This window comes from Argentina silus (genome assembly GCF_951799395.1).
Source record: "Argentina silus genome assembly, chromosome: 8".
NCBI classification, from domain to species: domain Eukaryota; kingdom Metazoa; phylum Chordata; class Actinopteri; order Argentiniformes; family Argentinidae; genus Argentina; species Argentina silus.
Genome location: NC_139662.1, coordinates 2,666,987 through 2,673,396, shown reverse-complemented (window position 1 = coordinate 2,673,396; position 6,410 = coordinate 2,666,987).

Sequence of the window (6,410 nt, the reverse complement as noted above, 5' to 3'; positions counted from 1 at the left end):
CCACAACATAACTGTTTTCATGTAGCATGCAGCTCAAAACAAACATGAAAGACGATATCTCAGCAATACGATTCATCCTTTTGATCTGAACCCGCGAACATAATCACTGCTAAAACGCGAGATTTCATTTGGACGCGTGCTTCATATAGGCTACAATAACAGAAATTCGCTTCTTCCGAAACCCAATCAATATTGGCTAAATAAAGGTAACTCAGCAATTACTTTAAAGTAGGCTAAAGCACTCTACTGAATGAGATAAGAGTGGCGACATCGTTGAAAGAATTGTAGGCATGTTGATCGAGTGAGTGGGAAAGAAAATGTTATGCCTACCTACAATGGGGGTAGCATGCAGGCCGTGTTATAATATTGCATCAGTGTACACCTTTTGTAGTCTATACCTGTCGAATATAGGCCTATGAGTCTCCAAACTATGGCAACATTTCACGACCATCTTTTAAAAATAATCGAATCTACTGTCATGTCAAGAACAAAGAGCATATTGTGAAATTGTACACAATATTTGAGGTAATCAACAATGAACACTGTCGCTTTCAATTAAATAGATACACACATGGAGATCAGATATTTTCCTCTCAACAATACCACACATTTCACAACACAAATTCATCTGCTTTGTCAGAGGCAATGACAATTGTTTTGCAATGTAGCCTAGGCTTAACATGTGGCAAAATGAAGGTTACAAAATTGTCAAAAGACATAAGGTCGGTAAATATGAAGAACGCTGGTTGTATTACAAAACATGGCATTTTATTCGATGTAATATTGCTCATATCTAATCGATCTGTCCATCCCACTCGGCTGATTAGTCCGGCAGCCAATAGGCTAGGCTTTAGGTGCTATAGACATTTATACATTTTGCTCCAACAACAGCTTGTGAATGCATATTGAACCCCTATGCATCAGTAGGCTATATTGCAAAACAAAAAAGAAAAGTGGACTTGCAGTTTCACAAAACAACCTAAAACACGAATGTCACTTACCATCAATAGCTCCTGCGGGAGATATTGTCTCCAAACTGAGGACAAATCCCACGAAGAACAACCTCATTGCCAACACCTTTGCAATGACCGATGCCATTGCTATTATAAAAGATCAGAGAAAAAGTTGGCTAAAATTATAAAACCAACGAAGGTATTCAAACACCTCATCCGAACCCCCTCAATGGTCCGGGCGGTGCGATTGTCCGTTCTTTGCGCCCTCAATCACGCACTGCGAGTAGCAAAGGTAGCTGTGCAGGCAATGGTATATGGATAATAAAATGTAATAACAGAAAGAGGCTTACTACAGCCTGCCGAGGCTATAGGCTGTGCTGCTGCACAATCATGTATGCTATATTTCTTAATGACTATCAGCATGCCAACATGATCACACTATTTTTCTAATGAGAATCTATTGCGATCACACAATACGCTATAGACTTCACCATTCACTGATAATGTTGAACTAGCTCCTCAGTTGACGGCTGTGTTGAAAATATTCCATGCCTAAACTAAAAAAATAAAAAACGAAATGCGCCTTTTCTTTGGAAGCTCCACTGCCTCTGTTGCTGGTGGTTACAAATTGAGTGGATGGTGAATCTGGAGCTCCAACACTGTAGACTAGTGTATGACGTCAGCAATTCAATTCCTAAAAAATGGGAAAACTACGCGGCAATCCTCCCGTGCGCAAGCGCCAACACTCCTTTTCGCCTGTCTCCACAGCTCTTTTCAGCACTGAAACTGGTGCTCCTTTACCAGCCATGTTGGCGCAAGGTTAGTTGTTTGCCGAGTTCAAATTGATGGTGATAACTGCACCGTATGAGTTATTCTCAAAAACAGACGAACACCTTCAAATCTACCATGCAAACCTATTCTAAATAGTAATCAATAGACGAGTCCAGATAAAAAAAAAAGATATTCTGAGCCTGAAATGTTTGCACATGAAGAGAACTTCATTACTCCTAAATACTTTAAAATAATGTCACATTGTCTAACTAAAACTTAATTGTAAATAATATGAAAACGTTTTGTTTTGTGTGCACACAATAATGTTCTGGGAATAAATGTGCACTGTGTGGGTAATATTCAAACCCTTTATAACAGAACGTGACGATGATACCTCACAGACAGAATATGTTCTATTGTTGCCTCCAACTTCAAAATGTGTTATTGAGAAGTCCAAAAGTCATCATACTACACTCACTAAAAAGATGGAATATTGTGGACCCACTCCACTGCATTTCTCATGAGAGAATACCCTCTAGTGGTAGATAAAAGACATTGCATCTAATTTAAACACTTGAGCAACCGAGTACTAAACCCAACCGACCTACAGGGGCAGATTACCATTTCCATACAAAAATAAGTGTGTTGAATATGATGATGATCGATTGATTCATCATTTGGACAGTACAGTGAATGGAATGTACACACTTTTTTACATTTGGGAAAGTAGTTTTGTTACTACTTCTTAGGCAAATGCACTATTGCTTTGAGGAATGACATGAAATACATAATCAAAAAAGGACCCCAACGAATGCACTCTTAGAGAATTCACTTTAAAATCTCACATTAATACAACATTAAGCAAATCAGTTATGATATGGATTCCTACCTACAAATGAACTCATAAAACTGTATAAAAAGCCCTATTTTCAAAAACACTTTTCTGTTTCCAAGGCTCCGGCATCAGCAGAGATGTGTGTCCATCTGGAGTAGTGAGACAATGAGTCTGTCTATATCCCCTTCTGAGAGATCTGAAGCTTGCTAAAATAACCAGCCATAACAGAAATAGATTGTGGGATTTATGGGGCCCAGTATGTCTGTGGTCACAACTGAACTCCCTATATCCATGCTAATCCATTATCATGGACATAGAAAACATAGGAAAGGATTTTGCTTGGTTTCCAAGGTCTAGGGCGAGAGAGGAAGTCTGTATCCCTCTGGAGTCCAAACAAAGAGGCTGTCTATATCCCCCTCGGAGGGACCTTTAAAGTTTGCTCATGCTGTAGAAAATAAGCAGCTATTACAAATATAGACTGGAGGGATTTTGAGGGAATCTGTACTCTGGGTTCACCTTATTCTATTTTAGTCTCTCTGAGCCCGTCATTCACCATTGATATCAATGAGGAAAGTAAAGAGTACTCTGTTAGAGAAGCAGAGGAAATTACAGATCACCAGCAAAACCAGTACATCTTAAGGCCTCCTACATAAAATAGATGACATTGAAGAAATGGTTTTACTTTAAAAATTGAATGTTTATATTCATGTTTATCCAGTGTATGTTTAAAATGGGGTTTTCTGCTACAATGTACTGTATAAGCCAAATGGAAAGTATGATCTTTCCAAGTTGATAAGGCAGTAAAGTGGTACATTGTACTGTATGTTGTTGAGTAATGGAATGATGCTATCTGCTTAATGTGCAATAGATCACTTACTGTTAATTGATGTCGTAATCTGAAAACACTAACATACAGTACACATTAGTTCAACACCAGAGAATCCCTCTCGACCTTCCAGACCTGCAGGGGGCACTGAACACTTACCCTTGTGTAAATTGGACATAGCAGCGACGCCAGCCTTAAATGGTTTACATTTGAGCTATTTTTCAGTTTATCAGTGTTCATCTGATAATCTTCATGATTCTAAAGCATTTGTGTCTTTTTAGCCTCTTTGACTATAAAAATGAAATGTCAAGTACAGCAAGGTCCCATAGGAGGAATAAGCAAGTGAAGCAATTGTAGCATTCTCCAATCTATTGTTATTATTCCCATTACTCCTGCGGATAGCATCAGGTGATGAGTAGCAGTGTATCCCTCAAAATGTGTCACCATCAAAGGCTCATTCCTCTATTGCAGTATTACAACCTATAGATGTTTGTGGAGAACCAGACACACAGAATGGTAGAAGGTGAAGTATGTGGAGAATCTGCAAAAACATGGCTGTTGTTTCTGGGTATCCTTTTATCCCAGCACGGTGTCCCCTCATTCTTTAGCCCCAAGCTGAAAATAAACATGGGTATGTGGGGTATAATGAAGCTGAGGATATATGGCATACTGGTTATTGTAATTGTGACCCAGACCCAGTGTCCATTTGTATATAACTTTTAGAGACAAAGAGAGATTTTATTTCACCAGAGGAAGGGGGTTCAGTGTTGGCATCCTGGTAGAGACAGAGGGCAGCGTGTTGTGTGGGAGACAGTTTGAGAGAGTGCCAGCGTCAACAATCCCAGACCACATGTTTTCCCAGGGCAGAAGGCCTGGCCTCTCTCCAGGCACATCTGCACACAATCCCCCAAGCTTTAGTGACCCAGAGGGGGGATGGGGGGTATTTTCCCAGACTGAGAACCTGCTGTCTGACAGACAACCTCAAACAGCCTACCGCAAATGACAAGAGTGGTGGCTGCTGGTATATGGCATAATGGAACAACTAGAAAGCTCACCACCTCTTCCATAGACTTCCATCCGGCAAGTTTCCGGTCCAAAACCTCGTGCCACCTGAACAGTTTCTTCCCCATGGCAGCGGGGTTCACAAACAAGCTCCCTGCCTATCACTGACTCTGGGACTTCCACTCCCCTCACCCCACCCTGTCACACACACGCACACACACACACACACACACACACACACACACACACACACACACACACACACACACACACAATGCACTGACAGTGTAATTTATAATTATTTTAAATTATTTTAATTTATAGTGTACATGCCCCATACCCATTTCACAGCCTCTAGCCTCATTGCCACTTAGCCTCACACAGCCTACAAAATGTATTGTTTTATCGTTCTATTTTGTAAATTTGTTATTGCTATTTTGTAAGTTTGTTGTCAAAATTTGCTTACATATTGTTTTTTTCTATTGTTTTTTATGTCCCATGCATCAACCTCACAAAGTCAATTTCCTGCATGTGCAAATATACTTGGCCAAATAAAAGAATTCTGAGTCTGATTCTGAAGACAACAACATGAGTGGAAGTATGTGTCTCTGAGAGCAGAGGAGTTGAATTAAGATAACAACTGTACTGACCTAAGGTTGGAGGTATTCATTTGTATGGGGTACATTGGGGGTACAATGTGTAAGGCCAAGTAAACTGCTCATCTCAATGAAATGTAGATATACCATATAAGCCCTATAGAATATTGGTTTATCACACCAGTGGGAGTGTGTGTGTGTGTGTGTGTGTGTGTGTGTGTGTGTGTGTGTGTGTGTGTGTGTGTGTGTGCGTGCGTGCGTGCCTGCGTGCTTGCATGTGTGCCTGCGTACATGTGTGCATGTGTGTGTTTGCGTGGACCGAGGCTAAGCACCAGTTGGCCAGCTGAATCGCGTCACCCCACTGGAACTGTGTACAGTCTGCTTGGCCAACATTACCTAACCAGCCCTCAGCCTTGGAAAATGGATTGTTGCATAAATCAAGCCTAAAAGCTCTCTCATCCGTGCTCTGCATCAGTGTTCTTCATCTATGTTTGCATAACTCAAAAGCAAGATACGAGAGCGTCTACGCCTATGCACAAAGCTTCAGCCTCTGATTTATTGAAGTTATGTACCTGTTTTAAAAGCCTGTCTCTAAGGAAAATGACTTGATGCAGGTAATGGTGTGTCTGTTTCTCTGTGTGTATATCCATCTACATATGTCTTCTCCTCAGCCACATACTCTAGTGCTTGTCTTAGAGGTAGCTTGTAAAGTGAGTTTCTGTGCATGTTTTCACACAGACGTAATTACTGAGCAGGCTATGCGGACACCTGAGGAATGCAGAGCATGCACCAGCAACAAGCATTCTCCCTACCCCCTATACCACCCTCCCCCACTCCCGCCCCTGTGAGGCTCAGAGTTCACCATGACTCTTTCGAAGGATTCATAGATTACCTAGACATGGAGAACATACCTAAATAACAAGACTATGACTTTGGCACAAGGCTGAATGGAAATAATTTCTGTTTGGGAAATTATTAATATCAATATCTGCAAATATATGTTTCGCAACAGGGTTTCAAAATACAGGAATTTTAACCCTGTGCACATGCACGCACGCACGCACGCACGCACGCACGCACGCACGCACGCACGCACGCAAGCATACACACACACACACACACACACACACACACACACACACACACACACGCACACACACTGTAGGTTCCTTTCCTGAATACTTTCCTGTTGCTGAGGAGAGGGACTCACACAAATCACAGTGTGGTCTGTTGACTGGGTCTGACGTAGTCTGAGTCACTCTCCAAACTGTCCTTGAGCAGAGTGTAACTCACGCCCCATCTGTCTGGGGTTGAACATTAACACTGTCATATTCTACATACCTAAACACTGAACAGATTTACAGTAAGGCTAATGACTCAATTGACAATTGTTACACTGATGTAGACTAAAACTGAGACTAGAGGAC